Consider the following 20,218-nt stretch of genomic DNA (forward strand, 5'->3'; position numbering starts at 1 on the left):
CTCTATGGATATTGAAAAACAGATCACAAATGGGGAAAAAATGTAGTTTCTAGGTGTTCTTTGTTTGAAACCAGGTGACCCATTTGCTAATATTTTTCACTTAACTAATACTAAACGTATCAAATTTCTGCCCAAAAACATGTTTCCTGTAAATGGAAATACTTGGACAACATCCACTAGAGACCTTCAAACACTGCCTTATAAACTATAAAAATGCATTCTTACACTATACATATACATGCACAATAGGAGCATCACAATGTTTAGTACACTCCTTTATTTACTAACATTTAATATGATGTCTAGGGACAGTTTTAAATCTTATGCAGCAGATTCCAGTTCTCTTGTTTACACTGAGTAATACCATTTTAGTAAAGATTCTCAGAATCCGGCCCTCTGGATCATGCAATGTTTATAATTTTCATATAGGTTTTTAAATATTCTGGGAATGCTATTTTCAGTTTTTTACTTTGACACACAACTATGTGGCACAATTTACAAATACAGTAAAGAAGTGGGCAGTATAAATCACACCTGTAGCTATAATTAAAGCTTCATAGTTACAAATATAGCTATAGTATTTGGGGGTTACATTTATGAGCACATATGGTAAGATGGTCATCGACAAAGGAATCATCAAAATTAAATAAAAATGCATTAATGGTGGAGACTGTGGAAACCCAAACTTCTTGAGCTTTGGAATGTTCAAAAGCCCTCCCTGCAGACTTTCTATGAGTATGCTTTATGTTGTGCCTCATTTGAACATGTCTGACAGGATGCTGTTCTTTTATTTAAGATCAGGTTCCCACTGTGGTTGGAAACATTTCCATTGTAATAATCAGAGAACTATTTTTAGTATTTATGGAATGATGCTACAGAGTCCATTGTAAATTCAGAGCATATGTTCAGTGACAAGAAACAGCAGAATCCCCTTCATTTTATGAACTGTTAATGAGTCTATAAACTGATTGTTTTGTAGCCAGAACTCTGTAACTACTGTTGTCGTCCAACATTCCAGTCTGGGTTTCTGCTGGCAAAATTGATTGTTTCCAAAGTTAGAACTCTGTTCTTGCTTTACTTTTATTCACACAGAAGTTTTTTTTTATTTTGTTATTTAAAAAAAAAGAAATGAGACAATTCAAATAGAAGTGTAGTGCCATGCTGTGTTACAACTCAGATGAGATGAAGAAAGTGTTCTACCTTTCAGAATTCGTGGCATCTCTGAAGATTTACAAGCACACATGAGGAAGCTATCGTACAGGGGTGGGGTATGTTTACTAAATGAGTTTTTGCCTTCTACTTCCTATTGATTTTAATGGAACCAGCATAGCTAAGGCAGCACTGGATGCTTATAGATATGTACTATATTTGTCCCCACAACAGTGAAAAAAGCAGAAATGAGTCAACAAAAATTAATATGCTACATATATATGTGTATATATATATATATATATATATATATATATATATATATATATATTACACACACACACGAAATAAGACTGTATTATCTAGAAATCTAATCAACTTTGAGTTAGGTACTGCCTTTTTTAGGTTTCTATCTCCCCTTGAGCTGGCAGTTAGCGCCACCATTCACCACTGGATCATTTTCTTTCAGTTTTCCATTCCTTCAGTCTCACTCTCAAACCATTAGGGGCATGTGTACACTAGGAAATTATTTTGAAATAACTTATTTTGAAATAGTAACTCCCAAAATAACTATTTTGAAATAGCGTGCCCAAATTACAGGGAAGCCTTGAAATTAGTCTGATGCAGGCTCTTTAATGCGGATGCGCTCTCTCAACTTAGAGCCCCAGGAAACACTGGGGAGTAATTACTTTGAATGTATCTGGGGAGTAGTATTTCAAAATAGCAGCAGTGGAGCATTCACATTACTACTATTTTGAAATAACCTTTATTCCCTGTGGAAAGCAGAAGTTATTTTGAAATAACCATCCTGTTTAAAAAAAAAAATGGATTTGGTAGTGTTGATGCTCCGCTTATTATTTCAAAATAAGGGGGGCTATTTTGAAATAACTTCCTAGTATAGACCAGGGCTAGGGGAGCAGAAGCTCATGACAAATGTTTCCTAACAAAACATCAGGTATATCTTTACATTTGTATGTGGTGCCCATCTAAGTCACCCGTCTATCCTGCTGCACGATACTTTGCGATAACAGTTAACTCTGTGATTCAGTTAACTTGCATGACCAAGCCAACTAATGTTTTCCATTGCCACTTAAATAGTTCATCTTCAAAAACAACATTTGTGAGACAAACCTAATTGCATCAATCACCTTCAGAAGATTGCTGCACACTAAGGCTATGTCTTGATTGCAATGCCACGTCCAAGGAACGTGTCCACTTTTTCGGATTTTTTTTTTTAAAAAGCGGAAACGCTCTTTCACCATCCCTGTAAACTTCATTTTATGAGGAATAGGAGATGTGTCAAAAGAGCACTTTTTTTCTGAAGGTTGGCATGATGTAGACATGCCAAATTTCGGAAAAGCCTCTTTCCACAGGGTAGACCTAGCCCTAAGGAATACATGCTGAGCAGTACATTTTTTGCCATCCAGTCTTAAGCAGACGTATGCTTTTATGTCATTTAGTGCAAAGTACGCTATAGATGATTACTCACCTAAACTGTGATACCACCCATAATGTCTGGATACAAACACACAAGGGGAGATAGTCCTATTCTGAATAACTTGCAATCAAAATGCAGGCAGAAGGGTAGGGATAAGGGAAAATATATATACAAGCAAAGTGCTCAGGGCACTGGTTAGCATGTGCCTCATATGTCTGTGCTGTTCAATTCGTTTTTATTATAGGAGCACAGTTGGGATGAGGGGGACTGGAAGGAGGAAAGTGTGAGTAAGGGGTTAGGAAGAGGAAAAAAGGAAGGAGAAGGAGGACATTTAAAGAAAAGGAAGTAAAGAGGAAGGTGGAAAACAGAGTGTAGAGACCTGTGAAGGGCAGGGAAAAAGTCAGGCAGATAGTTGGGTAGGAGGAAATTGGAAAAACAATCCCTCAGATGACAGTGAAGCATGCCTAGCATGCCAATTGTAATGTTCTGACATAACCAGCATTACAGATGGTGGAGGTGAAACCAAGAGGATCAAGCTGGTCCTCTGCCTGTTCATCTGCTACCCTAGAGGAAAGGGGGCTCTTTGCAATAAAGTTCTCATCACCACAGGGAGGGAGTCATACTCTCCCTTGCTGCTGTCCTTAGATATTTGTGGCTGGACAGAATTATTTTGGCAATTTGGTGAAGCTGGTATAACTAACCAGAGGCTGAGTGTCTGCTCTTCACTACTCAACTGATCATGTAAAGTGAATGATCTTTTGCTCACCCATCTTTAAATATTAGTAGCCTTGAGCATATGGGCAAGGAAACTACTTCAAGACTATTGCTATTTGCTGACACTTTTTTGTTGCTCATTTTGACCTGCTACTCCATTAATCAGGAGAAAGGCACATTGTTCAAAGATGTTGATGTCAATATAACCCATCGTTAAGCCAACAGGCTGACAATGAGCCTCTACCCAAGCGTTGACAGGACACTGTCTATCAGTGGCATTTTAGCAGAAGCCAAAGCTGCTGAAACAGCCATTGGAGCTTGAACCAGTGGTACATCACAAGTAGGCTATCAGAAGCTGTTTAAGAGTGCAGCAAGCAGCATCACACCACCATGTCCTTTCTGAACCACACTGATGAATGAGGCGGAAGAAGCTTGGGATGTCATAATGCTCAAGGGCTGAGACTGTCATGACTAAAAGTACCATAGCTACTAGCAAAAGTATAGTTAGCCAATTGCAGTCTCTCCACAAAATCATAACATGCACTGCATTTTCACTTAAGAGCATTTTGCTGGGAATACCGCTATGCCCATATGCCAAAGATCCACACCCCATAAAATAATAAGACATGAACATGTTAAAATAAGTTATATGCATTTGTTTAATTTAGGAGACAATATTGTGTGCCATTAAGACAATCAAGTTTACTACAATTTATTACATTTTAAACATAAAACTTTTTCAATCACTATTCACTAAAGATTGTAATGAAACTCACTTATAAATGGTTAAGTAATAGCCTGGTGGAAATATTTGTCACGGGCAGCTGCCAAAGTTTTAATATCCCCTATTCTAAAGCAATATTCATTTCAAGATGCAGGAAATTAAGCAGCCACCACTACTTAACCCACATCCACATTCACAGGATAAAGTTGTACCCTCAGATATATTGTGATAATTTATAAATTAGTGGCCCACCAACCACGCTGCCTTAGGACATGGTCACTGAGGCACATGTATGCAATTCAGTGAAAATGTTTATCATGAAAAATTTTCCCCCTCTCCCTAGAAATATGTGGGATACAAATCTACCCAAAATGTGTCTCACGGTTATCGTATATTTTTAGTATTTCTATGTATATGTATGTTTTTAGTGAGAGTATCAAATATGGTAATAGTGGTAACGGTCTCCCCTCACTTTTCTTTTTCTTTTTGTTTTAAACACACAAATGTAATTTGCATATAATAAATAACTTTTGTGGGGTAAGGATACTTGTTGGGGTAACTCATGCACTAGTGGCCATCTAGTTATGTTGTTTTAGGCTATTGCTAAGCTAATTGATAATGCATTGCTGTGACAATGGCTGTTGAATCACTGTAAAATAAAAGCTGCTCCAGGGAGGTTTGAAAATTGCTATAAGTTCACATAGAATGAGACTCTTGCTAATTCTTTCAATTTGTTAGAAGTTTTTTAGTAATATTTTCAGTGAGAAAAAAAAGTTAATGTAGTCCCAGAGTTAATGTGTAATGTAATCAATCACTGGATTTTAAATAATTTCGCCCCTAAAGATTAAAAAAATGTTCTTGATTTCTGAATGTTTTGGGGGCACAAGTTTCCACCATGATACAGTTAAAGCACCTTTTTTTCTAGCCTCCCAGCTCTAATGGCAGCAGTGCAGAAGTAAGAGTGATCCCCCCTAAAAAACGTGCAACCCTCCTGCAAATCTTTTGGTTCAGAATCTGAGAATTCCCTTCTGAAACACCGTTTTGGGGTTGCAATCTGAGAAATGCTGGTCTCCCTCTGAAATCTGTGTAGTGTTTGGTAAAAATCACCCAAGACTAGATTTGGGGGATCAGGAGAAAAGGGGAAAACTAGATTTCATAATGCATGATGCATTTTTCATGGCTGTGAATTTGGTAACACCCTACCAATGTTATATTACTATTCATATTACTAACCCTATATAATTTCAGATTAAGTAGCATCTAAGTAGTGCTCAGGACTTGCGTGGAGTTTGCTGCACAAGAATAGATTTTACCATTAGACTGCCAATCATACTGGATCTCACTGTGAAACCTCTTTTACATGAACTTCTCAGACAGTAAAAAGCCCCTCTAATAGCAACTGTCTTCTTGCAAAGGCAAAGTGGATGAGAGGAGACTAACCAACCCCATTGTGGTCATTAGTGCAGATTTCATTGACCAGGAGAGAGCAGAAGGCGGTTGTGCAATGCTGGAGAGCTGAGAGTATGGAATACCTAATGGGGTGCCCTGAAGAGGCTGAAAGGATAAGAACTATTATCCAGAAGGATTAGGTTTAGTTTCAAAACTAGCAGACAGTGGTATGAAAGCCTGACCGCCCCCCCCCCCCCCCCCCTTAAAAGTTTTGCCATGGATTTCAGTGGGGCCAGAATTTCATCTTAAGAGCCCTGTAAAGTTTCTTTTACCTTGTTGCCATGGGAAGAGGATATGTCCTCTCAAGTAGATGGGACAACGATGCCTGTGGTCAGGGACATTTGTTGCATATGTCCCTTGCTAATTCATAGAAAAGACGAGAACCACCCACTCACTCTGCTGAACTTAAAATAAATGTGAATGGCTGTAATAAGAACAATTTATTTTCCACAATGCTATGGCAATGAGAGTTCCCCTTAAATTCCACAAATACCATTTTATATGCATTTTTCTAGCTGTCTCTTTACCATATAAATGAAAAGATTATGTAAGAGAGTGTTTAATCTCCCCCAATATCTGTAAAACATTGAAGAAAAAGAAGCTGTTTTTCTTGAAACAAGGAGGTTATTGACCTAGATGACATAAACCTCACATCTAAAATGTCAACAGAAAAAAATCACTACTGAAGGCTTCAAAGTACTATTCGCCCACGTAAATTCAAAGGCATGGCCCCTTTTTATCTGTATATTTTTCATGCTCACTGCTATGTGAATGTCCGATTAAAAGCTTTTGAAAATAATCTGAGTGTGTAATTAGGGGCACACAGCTCCCAGACTAGGGTTAATACCCTCACAAACATGCAGATTTAGCTAGGAATCAATTCAGTTTCACTGACTTTTCCCCTGTATTTAATATCTTCCTGTGTTTTGAACAATGATAAACAAAAACAGGACTTTTACAGTATCAGTAGCTGCTGAGATATTCTTGTTACACAAATAGGTTAACATAGCACATTAATACATTTTCCTGTTCATTTTTATCTCAATATCAATCTGTTTAATCCCAGAACTAAGTTATTTTTATCTCCTTGGTTTGGCATTACTGCACTGAAAAGTCCCATGAATTAAGTGATATCAGGCATTATTAAGTCCTGAGTTATACAACATTTAAAAAGTATGTTTTAGTGAATCTTTAAGTGGATTTTATAAAGAAACCAACAGGATTCTATTTTCATTGGTGCCAGTGGCCATGTGTTTCACAGAAGTTGTATAATAGATAAATCTGTTGCAGAGCATTAGATTGACAGTACAAAATATTTGTATTTTAATTAATTCAAGAGAGCTATAACCTGCAATGACTTGCATAAATTGCAGATGCTTTTTTTTTTTTTTTTTTAAACCAAAGGAAATTACAGCAGCAGATATCAAGAGGTTTTCATTGATGGGTTAGTATCTTTGGGTTACCTGAAGATGAGGTCATATGTGTCCATTGCTGTGTGAGGAAGTCATTGGTTTTGAACTATAATGCTTGATTTTCAGGGATTGCTGGGTAAGTATAAATTCTGTCCCTCAATTAAATACAGTCTGAGTCCCTCTACTTAACCTCTTTCTCGCTCTCTAGCTCGGATCTTATGAGTGGATGCATTGGGTATAGGGTGTTTTGCAGATACAGCTTGATCTTTCAAAGTTGTGAGCACTCATTCCCCAGTCCAGCAGAATATGTAAGCATTTAACTATAACCTTGGGTATTGGAGTAATGTTAAACATGTGCTTAAGTGCTTTGCTGGATTGAGACCAGAGTGCTCAGCACCAACATTTAGCACACAATGATGCAAGGAGAGAATTTTTCCAGATGTGAACTACAATATGAAATGCTGATACTGGGGACATTTGCTTACTTTTTTAATCTTCAAGACAGAAGTCTGCAGAAAGGAATTGTGGTTTAGTTTATTCTGCAAAACAGAAGAAGGAATGCACCATCAGAAAAATATTAATTCAAATGGCCACATTAAAATATTCTGAGATGTAAGACAAAGTCATAAAGAAATATGTAGGTATCCTTCATAGTCTAATTTGTTCTCATACTGTATAGGGATTTAAAACATTTCTTGAGAGGATAGCCATGAATACTCATTTTACAAATCCAGACAATGATTCCATGGTTTAAAAAAATAATTCAGCCAATGACCTGCTTTGAACCATGAAAGATGGGACATTGGCTACAGCTCATTTAACTGTCATTTAACAGCCATCTATATTTTTCTGAATTTCCTTTTCCATCGGTACTGATTACCACACTATTCGTATCTGAATATAAGCTTTTTCCCGTCTAATTTAGCTGCTCATCTCTCTTGATTCTTTCAGAGCTTAAGACATCAGTGTCCTTAGAAGACAGAGTACTCTGGTGCATGTAGCTAGAAAGGACAAGCAATAGGAATAGGTAAAATGGTAAATTAAGATCCCCAACTGTGCATGCAATATTGATTTCAAGATGAGGGTTATTTGAGATGTGAGCCTCAGAGGTAGAAAGTAAAAAGGGAAAAGAAATGATCAGTTTCCCCCTATAGGAAAAAGGAAAAATGCTAGCTCAGGTAATATTAAAATTGCTCCACAGTGCAGGTCAATACAGGTTGATGTGATATTTTATGGAGTCTGTGTCCTACTTTTGGAAATTATATTAATGGTGCATGCAAATGTGCGTGTGAAAGCTAGGAGAAATTATGACAGGTTATAGCCTGGGAAATGCAGGCTGAAATGACTCTGGGTACTGAGCTCAAATTCATCAAGAAGAGATCAGGGACTCTGTTGCTTTGCTTTGGATTTCCTGCTCAGAGATCCTGAAGGCTGTGTGAAACTGACTTTGTAGGACTAACTTGGTAGAAGTGGTGATGACTGTGAGGCTGGCCCTTACATGCTGATGGAGCTATACTGTGCAGCAGCTAAACTGGGGGAGTTGAATTCGCTGACTCCAAACTGGCCTGCTAGAGCTGACATTGTGGAATCCAAAGTGACCGCTGCAGATTGGAGTGATGACTGGGTACAGATGTCACTGTCCTGCAGCATCCATGCTGCAAAATACCCCTATACTTCCCCTCATGTAGTCGGAAGGGGTTTTTGAATGAGGTTTCAATAGGAGACTACTGTATTTTTATAAAGAGTTCTGTAGACCCCAACAAGTGAGCAGTTAACACATTATGGGGTTGGCCAGACATCTCACATGCAGTTTTGCCCAATTTCACTTTACTTTGTAAATAGAGGTTTCTTATGTCTCAAAAAAGAAATTATCTGTGCTTTCATCATCCAAAGGGTGTCAGACTTCTTGAAGCAGGGAAAAAAAATCTTTGAAGCGGCAACCAGGGGAGCTTAAATATTAAAGCTCTGAAATATCAGAATGGATAAGGTTTTAGATGGGGATCTCGACTCAGTTATTGAAAAAGAATTCCTAGACATAGTTGAACCACACCATCAGGGTCAGGCACATGGACATGCCCATGTGCATCCTGGGTGATGCAGCCTACCCCTTGCAAACCTGGCTGATGAAGCCCTACACAGGCAGCCTGGACCTCACCAAGGATAATTTCAATGCCAGTCTGAGCTGGTGCAGGAGGGTGGTGGAGTGTGTGTTTGGTTGCTTAAAGGTGAGGTTCAGGAGTCTCCTCACACACTGGACCTCACATGTAGAATAGTGATAGAAATGTAGCCGTGTTAGTCTGGGGTAGCTGAAGCAAAATGCAGGACAATGTAGGACCTTCCTTTCTCCCCCTCCCCCCCCCCCCGCATTCCCCTCCTGTTCTGCAATGTGATTTGTCCTTTTCATATTTGTTCATTTTTTTAAATTGTATCCTTTGGTATATATGGTTGTGACTACTTTCTTCCACTATTTGATCTGAGGAAGTGGGTCTGGCCCACGAAAGCTCATCACCTAATAAACCATCTTGTTAGTCTTTAAAGTGCTACATTGTCCTGCATTTCACTGGACCTCAGTGAGCGAAACATCCTCTAGTGGGGGTAGCCTGCTGTGTGCTCCACAAACTTTGTAAGAGCAAGAGGGAGACTTTTCTACCAGGATGGAGGTGAGGTGGTGGAGACTAAATAGATGGCCAGGGCTAATGAGCAGATGAACACCAGTGCCATTCAGCATGGCTGTACTCATCCAGGAGGCCTCAAGGGAGATTTTTCAGCCAAGGCCAGCTGTGAGACTCTCCCCTGTGCCTCTCCATAAGGGGTTCTTGTATTGCCCCTGTGTGCCTTTCCTCCCCCACTGCTCCCTTCCAACCTTCCACCCTCCTCTGCAGAGCAAATAAAAAAGCCTCTTTTTGTTTTAAACAAACAAGTCTCTTTATTTGGGGGAATAAAAAACGGGAGGAACTAGGAAAAGAACCTGGAATGGGGATGGGAGTGGTACATGTCCTGTTCAGCTCTGGAGGCCTCAGCTGCCCTGGAGATCCCACTGCCCCATATTCAGGGCCCCAGTGGCCCCTGGGTGGGGCTAGAAGAAGAAACCAGGAGGGTGGGGAAGATGCAGGGGCAGGGAGGTGGCTTGTGGCCCTCTCCACGCACAAGGCCATGTGCTCCATTACAAAGGTGACTGAGGAGCATATGGCTTTGTGCTGGCTTGCCAGCTGGCCCCAGTTGGCCTTCCACTGCTCCTTGTCAGCCCAGCGCTCCTACCAGCCAGTGGCCTGCTTCTAGTGCTCATTGTTGAGCTCCTGGACAAGAGACTGGAGGCAGGCTATCTGTTTCCACAGCAGTTCCTCACAGCTTCTTCTCCAGCGGATCCTATGGCGTCAGGAGGATGGGAGGTGGTAGAAGCACCACACTCGCTGCTGGCCTAGCTGTGAAGAAGAGTTACAAAGGTAGTCATCACAGGAGACACTTGAATGAAGTCTAGCCCTAATCTCTGAGCTGACACCAAAGGTCTCAGTTTAGATTATGGTAATGTGCTTCAAGCACATCTGTTTAGTCTGCAGAAGCGAAGAGTGAGGGGGGATTTGATAGCAGCCTTCAACTTCCTGAAGGGAGGTTCCAAAGAGGATGGAGAGAGGCTGTTCTCAGTAGTGACAGATGGCAGAACAAGGAGCAATGGTCTCAAGTTGTGGGGGGAGAGGTCCAGATTGGATATTAGGAAAAACTATTTCACTAGGAGGGTGGTGAAGCACTGGAATGGGTTACCTAGGGAAGTAGTGGAGTCTCCATCCCTAGAGGTGTTTAAGTCTTGGCTTGACAAAGCCCTGGCCGGGTTGATTTAGTTGGGATTGGTCCTGCCTAGAGCAGGGGTCTGGACTTGATGACCTTCTGAGGTCTCTTCTAAGCAAGGCCAGCTGTTGCCTAGACACCTGACACTTTCCTGCAGGCATACTGGCATCCCAGGGACCATTGCTACAATCGCGTCCTGGAGACGAGTAGGCTTGGAAAGGTGCTGCTCTGGCTAGGAGTCTGCGAGTGGTGGTGGTGGTGGGGGGGAGGCAGTATGAGGCAGCCCAGCCTCCTGTGTCCTGCACACACTGGGTGTGGCACTGGTGGCATCCTGCACAGAGAGAACTTCTATCCCTGCCTGCTGGAGGAGCGGGGGAGCTTTGGGGGATGTGTGTGAGAGCAGCAGAGGAGCATTTGCTGGAGAGAGCAGTACTGGAGTCCCCTACTCTTCTCCCTCCCAGGGGATTGATCTCCTCTGCATCGCTGTGCTTGACTGGGAGCAGATGCTGCCCAAGTGCAGGCATGAGTCTGTGCTACGTGCATCACTGCTGTGTAGTTCCATGACCCCAGACCACTTAGTGGGGGCTTGGGGTCATGGAACCACATGGTGGCTTGTCATGGAGAGGCTTGAGTAAGGCAGGCCCCTCCAGGAACCTTGTGAGGAGAACCGAGGGGTTCCTGAGTGAGACTGTCCTGGGGCTGACTGCTCTGGACTGGCGCTCCATGTTTACAGGCTATTTTGCACCCCGCTCCTCTTGCCCCCAGTCCAAGCAGGCCAAGAAGCCCCTTGCAGCCTACTCCCACATGTGTATAGGCAAAGTTATAAAACTCACCTGAAGTGCCTTCCCTGGGTTTATTCAAATCCCGAGACATATCCTGGGAGGCAGGGGATGGGACCAGCTCCTGGGTGAGGAGCAGCTCCTGGCTTGCTGGCATAGTAGACTGGTTGGCCTGCTCCTCCTCCTCCTCATCGTCCTCCTCCACAACCCTGCCCTCATGGAGGCTGATGCTGGACATGCCCTGGTACAATTCTATGAGGATGGGGGTAGGTAAGGTGACTGGCCCCCCTCCCAGGATGGCACTGAGCAGTTTGTAGCAGTGGCACATACGTGGTACTGCTCCAGAGTGTCCGCTCTGCTCCCTGGCCTGATTGTAGACCTGCCTCAGCTCCTAAATTTTCATGCAGACCTGGTCGCGGGTCCATGTGTGTCCCTTCTTGGCCAGGCTGACGGCTATCCGGCTGTAGACAATGGCATTGCACCTGCTGGTGCAGAGATCCTGGAGGTTGTTTTCCTCACCTCAGACCTCAATGAGATCCAGGATCTCTGTACCAGACTAGTGCTCACTTGTGTCCCTGGCCAGGAGCAGCCAAGGGTCCTGCAGGAGTGCTGGCAGCTGCGAGGGCTCGGCCATGCCATCTGTGCTGTTGCGGCGTGGCACAGGGCTGGCAAAGCTCTGCAAGTGTCACAAGCTCTTTTCCTGCAGCCTGTTGCTTGAAAGACTCCACAGGAGAAGTGGAGCTGGCAGGTGTGCTCAGAACGGCCACAGGTGCTGCTGTGAGAAGCCACTGGAAGCCAATTATTTCAGGATAGCAACAACTGAGCATCCACACACTCGCTATTTCGAAATAGCAATTTCAAAACAACAGTTATTCCCCTTTGGAAAGCAGGAGTACAGATTTCAAAGCCACCGGCCCTTTATTTTGAAACAACAGGCTTGGTAGTGTGGATGTTTCGCTTGTTATTTCGAAATAAGGGGAGTTATTTCAAAATAACTTCCTAGTGCAGACCAGGGCAAAGATGCCACAGGACTACTAGATTTTAAAATACTTGGGTTCCATTGCATGAAGTCTCAGAAAGGAGAAGGACCTTTTCCCTCCCTATAGCCAGTGCTGTGCTAAGTCACACGAGATGTAGGGAGGTACTGGTTTAATATTCATATTGATTGTGTACTAAATATAAAACTCCAAATAAATATTTAATTTTGAAATAATTTCAGCTATAGTGTGATTAGACAATTCCATAGGTTCAAACTAGGTCAGACTTTGGTCCAAATATCCATCACCCCTCACTGATTAACTGATAAGGATTCAGCACTAGGTTTTATGAAAATAACCCTCTTTATGCAGATTCACAGTAAGGTGCAGCAGCATTGAAATGATTTTGCTTCTAATGCTCCACCTGCTTTCTCCCATTCCTATCATTAAATTAACTGGAAGAAGTGGTAATGAGCTGATTTGAGCACACTTTCTATCTGATTGGTGTTCACTAAGTGCCCTGCATGTTTTTTTAACTTAATGCTGGTGCAAAGAGAACACCACTAATGTGCAGCTGGTAGAAAAATGAAGACATCTTAAAAAAGTCTACCCTGCTACAGGAGGCTCCTACTGGAGCTGCAGCCTCAACTACATTGCCTTCATATTTCCTTGCAGGAATATTTCAGGGAGAGGAAGAGTGGCAGGTTAAGGCACATTCCCTCTTCTTATCCATTCCTCAGCTGCCACCAGGCTCAACAGGGTCTTTACAAGGCAGCACATCAATTAGAGCAGGCTTCAAGGCTTCTTCCAATCTGCCATATTCAGCCCCAAGTCCCGTGATTAAGGAGTAGAGGTTTAAACCACTGCTTCCCTATCTCTGCATTGGCACAGAATAGCTCTACTGAGATAACACAAGGACATGTGAATTGATTGTAGATCAGTGATAAACCATAGATCAGAAAGGACTGATTCAGGCAGTTAATGCAGAAATTGCAGTGCCACTACATACCGAAAAGGGGACAATAGGTGACTGTGGACAACAGAAAAATGACTTGAAGGCAAAACGCCAACCATAAACAGTGATTAAGAGTTTCATCAAGGAAAAAAGGCAAACAGTTGCGGGGGGGGGGGGGGGGGGAGGAGGAATGGCTTGTTTTCATTTCCTTGGCCTTTTAAGTTGCTCTGCATACAGGAGAGATGTTTAACAAAATGAATAGCACAAATAATGCTGTGAACACATGTTCTTTGTAAGTGGTCAAGCTCTCTAGAGGACAGTATTAAATTGCAGATATTATCTATCTAAACCAAAAATCATAAAAGCATGAAATTAGTAATTGACTCAATTTACCTCGTTTATTAGTGGCATAGACCTCTGTTTAAATTAATATTGCCCAATGGAATATCAAGTGGTAGTGACATGCCGTATCATGACACAAATTAGCGCCTGTTTCTATTACTGTACTTCAAGCCACCCATATCCCCCCAATTAGGTTGGGTCTAATCTAATATGCATGCTTTCAGAATTTCTATTGACAATAAAATGTGACTGCTTCCCCCCACCCTACCCTGTCATGCTCATTTTTTATAACAGTTAATTTTCTCAGCATTATGTTGGGACTGGATATTAGGTTACTGGTTATGTTCTACCACAAATGGTAACGTGCTATTATTGTGGCGCCACACTGCATGATGTGTTCAGTCACAATTAAGTCAATTAAAAATGTACTTTTTTCGATACAACATTCATTGGCTTGAGCAGACTTTCACATGCTGGCCACTATGTTACAACCACCATTTCTCAGCTCAGCATATTTAGCACAAGAACATTTTATTATGGTGTGGAATAAAAAGCAGGACATTTAACTTTCTAGAATAATAGCTCAATTGTTTTGAAGGGGATTAGGTGAATGGCTAATAAAGATTTGTATACAGCTACTTTGGGCTATCAGAAATAACCGATGATTTCTGCAATTAAGACCACTAATTAATCATTGCTACAATGTCTTCCACATTCAAGGGTCTAGAGCAGGCATGCTTTCAGACCATCAGCTGTTTTAATCTTGCCCTTGAGCTTCTACTGGGGGTGATGGAGTTGGAGTTTGCCCTGATCTATGCAGCTCTCGGAAACAGCAGCAGCAGCATATCCTTCCTCTGGCTCCTGTGCACAGGGGAAGCCAAAGGGATCAGTGCTACCTCTATCTCCCCTTCTAGAGAGGCACTTATGGGGGTGGGGTGTCAAGCACACAGAGATGCCTAGACTTGCTCCTGAATAGAAGTCAGCTGGAAGGGAGACATGCCCCTGTTTCTGGGAGCTGCTTGAGGAGAAAAGTGCAGTCTGGAGCCTGTACCCCTGAGCTCCCACCTTTACTACCTTACCCCCTCCCATCCTCCAAGACCCTCAAACTCAGCAGAGACTCCTCCTGTACCCCAAACCCCTCATCCCCCATCTCTCCCTGAAGCCCGCACCCTCCAGCTGGAACCCACACTGCCTTCCCCCAATTCCCTTCCCCCCGCACAGGGGAGCCTGCGCTGGCACATTAGCCCCCATTCCCGCTACCCAACTGTGGGGCTGGAGCACACAAAATCTACTTGCCTGGGGGTCAGTGGCCTCAGACCCAAAAAGATTCCCTTCCCGACAGTACCAAAAAAAAGAGGCAGATGGTTTTGCAAGGTTTCTAAAGCAATCTAATGAAAAAATATAAATACACCTGCCTCAGAGTGTGAGAGTCTCCAATTCTGCCCTCTTTCCTGCACTACAGCCTGAGGACAGATAGCCAGACTAAGACTGCATTCCCCTTAGGGGAGATTCAACTGGCTGAATAAAGATAGATATCTAGACCTGGTGGGTAGATGGGGAGGTGTAGTCTTGCACTTCTGTTTCCATTTACTCTATTGGCTATGTCTAGACTTCTGATTTTCTGCAAATGCTTTTATCGGAAAAGTTTTTCTGTTAAAAGCATTTGTTGAAAAGATCGTCTAGATTGGCACGGATGCTTTTCCTCAAAAGCCATTTTTTCGGAAAAGCGTCCGTGTCAATCTAGACGCGGTTTTGCGCGAGAAAGCCCCGATTGTCAGTGTTCTTGCGGAAATACTATGCTGCTCCCATTCGTAAATGCTTTTGCGCTAGAGGGCCTGTGTAGACGACGCGGTATTGTTTTGTGCAAAAAAGCCCCGATGGCGAAAATGGCAATCGGGGCTTTCTCGCGCAAAACAATACCGCGTCGTCTACACAGGCCCTCTAGCGCAAAAGCATTTACGAATGGGAGCAGCATAGTATTTCCGCAAGAACACTGACAATCTTACATGAGATCGTCAGTGTTCTTGCGGAAATTCAAGTGGCCAGTGTAGACAGCTGGCAAGTTTTTCCTCAAAAGCAATTGCTTTTGCGGAAAAACTGGCCAGTCTAGATACAGCCTATTTAGGGTCCACGGATAGTTAGAGAGAGAAAAAAGTGCAGTCAAGCTGGTCGGATCAGCAGAGTCTGAGAGCATCACCCTGAGAGACCCAAACACCCCCTGAAGCAATACATGCTGCATTCGTTGGTGAAGGGAGGTGGAGAAGTCCCTGACAGGAGTCACCCATTGGTTGAAGAGGTTGCTCACTACGATGTTTGAAGCTCCTGTTTGTGACTGGTAATGAATCTTTTGTTGAGGGACACTTTAATCACATGCTGAGTCCCTGCAAGTTAGGCTGCAGAAATCAGGATCTTGTGAATGGTATGCCAATTCCATAGATTGCCTCCACATAGAGCAGTTGATTTCATGCTTCCAACTCCCTTCTCAAGACAATGTAAGTACTATGAGATATCTGCTGCATCTATTACTAATTGCATCCTAGCTACTAGCTTTCTCTAGTCAATTACTGCATGGAAGGGAGTCTGATCTGGCTGTTGTATGTTGTCAGAAAAGTCCTCCTATTTGCCAAATATGATTTCCTGAATTATGGCAAACAATGCTTGGTAATTCAAAGGCTGAAGAGAAGAATTTGCATCCTGTCATATGGGATGTAATGTAGATATTCTTGTCTAGCCTGTTCAGTGGCTGCCTATGCCACACAGGTCTTGGGAAGGAGGTGCAGGAACCAAAACTCAAACTTTTGGGCTGGTGCAGTATCTTTTTTTCTGCTCTGTTTGAGATAGAGGTACATGTGGTTGGTATATGCCAACTTGTTCTTTCTGGCTGGAGAATGGTATCATTGATTGGTAGAGTGACTCTGCTTGGCACTGATGAATGAAGTATATCCAAAAGTTTATTGAACATCTTGCACCTTTTTTAGGGGAACGTGAAGCTGTCCTGCCCTTAGATAGGAGATCTTGACATTGGGGCGGAGCGGGAAGTTGAAACCACATGAGGTGAGGATGATGGGAATGTCTTCTGTTTCTGTGGTGCCATTGGAGCCAGACTGTGCAGTTCGTGGAGTTCATCTTCCATTACCAGTTCTAAGTGTCTTCCTGAAGGCTGCGAAATAGGTGATTCTGTGCTGACAGAACAGATAGGTTCCAAAGCTGGGTCTTGGGGCCAGGATCCCCAGTAAGGCAGCATAGCATGTGTAGGGCTTCAGGGATCTGTGACTGTGTTGGCTGAAGTGGAGGATACTGCCACCATGTAGAATGCTGCCATTGGTGCGTGTAGCAATGGGAAGGGATTGTGATCCACATTCAATTCCTTCTAAGAGAAAAACTCTTGAGACTGGTTCTATCACTGCTACCATGGGCCAGAAGAAGAGCATACCACACCAGAGCAAGAGGAAAGGAGAGCCTCAGATGCAGCAAATGTGGCACTGGAGAGGTCTACCTTGGAGTAGACAGTGCCAGAAGCTTGGCTCTCCCAAAGCAAACATTTCTTGGGGCTCTGTGCTTCTCTCAGTCTCCAGCTTACTTTTTCAGTCTCCAGGGAAGACTACTGATCCTGCACTTGTTCTTACGTGTATGGCTTCTCTGCTCTGAAGGGCAGCAATGCTGACTCTATATTCAGGCCTTGGTATCGGTGGATCTATCACTTTAAGTGGCTTCTTCTCATGTTTATACACCTTAGAGTGTGTTCTTTGCCTATGACTAGAACTCATGGAAAGAGACTTTCCCTTCTTTGGTTTAGAGGAAGACTAACTGTCATGGTTACATTCATGCTTTCTTGCCTCCTGACTAGACCCCGTGTGGGCCCATACTAATAGGACTGCTGGAACCAGCCTCAGATTCCTTAGCTAGAGAGAGCCTCCTGGAAACCTAATGCCTATGCCTAGGGGAAAAAGGTTGCACAGCCTGGGTCTGAATGAGATTTCATAGAGGTTTCATGACGGAAATAAGAAACTGATCCATAGAAGTGGATACAATGAGGAGTCCTGTGACATTTTAAAGTCTAACAAATTTATTAGACCATAAGCTTTCGTGGTCTGCAGCTCCCTTTGTCAGATGCATGAAGGGATTTATACATACAAGGATGTGTTACATTACCCTGTGGAAATCTGTGCTAATGAGGCTAATTCAATCAGGGTAAATGTGGGCCATTTCCAATAGTTGATAAGAAAGTGAGAATGCCTAATGGGGTGGTGGGGAAATTACTTTTTGTAATGAACTCACCATTCCCACTGTCTATTCAGATCCATTCTGATGGTGCCAAGTTTTCATATGAATTCTAGCTCGGCAGTTTCCCGCTGCAGTCTGTATTTGAAGTTTCTTTGGTCAAGTTTGGTAACTTAAGTCTGTTACCCACTGTTCAGGGAGACTGAAGTGCTCTCCTACTGCTTTTGAATGTTACCATTTTTGATTTCTGATTTGTGTACATTTATTCTGTTGCATAGAAACAGTCTGGTTTGTCCACTGTATACGGCGGAGGGGCATTGTTGGCACATGATGGCATGTTTTTGCTGATAAATAGGAGAATTTCCACTGACTTCGGTTCAGAACCCAATTCCTCAGTAATGTCCAGACAACACAACTGCTTTTGAATTAATTTTCCTTACAGCATTTTGAATGTGTAAACCTTAAAGAATGAAAAAAAAAATCAAACATGTTTTTAAAGAACAGTAAAAACCTTGGCGTAGGGGAATTCATGAGGAATGAATTACTGGCAAGGAATAATGGTCCTTGGCTTTTCCTCGGGCTATCCATTCTCCGTCCTGGCCATTAATCCCCATGATATGCCCTATACCTCAATTATTAATATTCAGCCTGTGCCACAGCACTGATTATGGTTATACATATGGCTGCAGAAGCTTGTAAAATTCACTTCATTGTATATTGCACTACCTATCTGATATTACTCCATTAATACAAATCCTATTATAATGAATTACATATTGATGGTTTCATTGACTCAAGTGGGCTTTAGATCAGGCCCAACTGCTACATTATGAGTATGCAAGAGTTTACTATATAGTAATTTGTTTGTCTGTAGAGTTACCAAGAACAGGACAGATTATCAGTGAACCTATTTCTTCATTAGAGTCCTTTGTATTTCCCAATAATACAGGCAGACCCCGGGTTACGTACAAGATAGGGACTGCAGGTTTGTTCTTAAGTTGAATTTGTACGTAAGGCGGAACTGGTACATATTGTAGGGGAAACTCTAGCCAAACATTTCTCCAGAGCTCAGTTTTATTCTCCCACACCTCACTTCCCTCAGTCCTTTATTCTCAAGCTGAGGTGTCTGCTAAGAAAAGCCGCTCCGCGTCTCCCTGGTCTGCTGGGAGGGGGAGGGGGCAGCTGCTAGCTTCGCGTCTCCCTGGTCTGCTGGGGGGAAGCAGCTAGTGTGGGGTTGTCTCACCCCATTTGTAAGTAGGGATCCGATGTAAGTCGGATCCATGTAACCCGGGGACTGCCTGTATAGGAGATAACTCAGAGAAAACTCACCCTCAGAATATTCCTATTTTATGTTTGTTTTAGTTTGCCATTTCATTTTGTGAATGTTCAAGTAGGTTTACAAAAGAAATGGCTTGCTGGATGTAACTTGTCTACACTGAATTGGATTCAAATTTTGATCCAAGCAGAAAAGAAAATCTTTGACGAGAGCATGGTCTATTGATTAAAATGCATTTCATTAATGTAAAGGCCTTTGAGCAATGGAAAAAGAAAGACTTAAGAAGCACAGAAAAGGTGTATTTTTATGTCAGCTAATACCTATCTCCTCTGGCTCCATAACAAATTGATTTGTGGTTGCAAAGGCTTATTCATCTAGTTTAATGTAAAATTGAAGAAGCTACTGTGGTAAATAATAATGATTTTTACTTAACATTTCTAATACAAGAACAGCTCTTTTTAATAAACGTACACATCTTCAGATACTTTTCTTCACCTCTCATATAAAAAGAGAGACTGTATATAATGAAGGAGCATTATTTTATGGATTGTGTACTTCCAAGTTTTAATATGGCATGTGATCATTTGCTGTAAGAGTTTTCAAAATAGGATGTACTTAGTTTTTATGAGTTGTTTTTTAAAGCAAACTACTAAACTGGTGCCAAGATACAATAACTATTTTGTAGAGGGAAAATGGAGTGTGTGTTTTATAAATTAACCGATGAGATGAAAGGGGGAGTGTTTCTGTGTAATTATAATACACCTCTGGTGATATTAAAAAGGACACGGTCATATCTAGAATTGCTTTAATCACCCAAATACAAAAATTGCCTGCAAATGTACTCCCTGCAGTATGTTCTTGCTAATAGAATTACTGTTGGCTCATATAGCCACAGTGATAGTTAAGGCTGTGTAAGTAGCTCCTCTATGAAAGCACTGTTTCTGTTGCTTGTAACTTTCAAACTTTCACCTGATATTTCAGCTGAATATTGTTTCGAAA

This window comes from Pelodiscus sinensis, chromosome 1 (assembly GCF_049634645.1).
Source record: "Pelodiscus sinensis isolate JC-2024 chromosome 1, ASM4963464v1, whole genome shotgun sequence".
In the NCBI taxonomy this organism is placed as follows: domain Eukaryota; kingdom Metazoa; phylum Chordata; order Testudines; family Trionychidae; genus Pelodiscus; species Pelodiscus sinensis.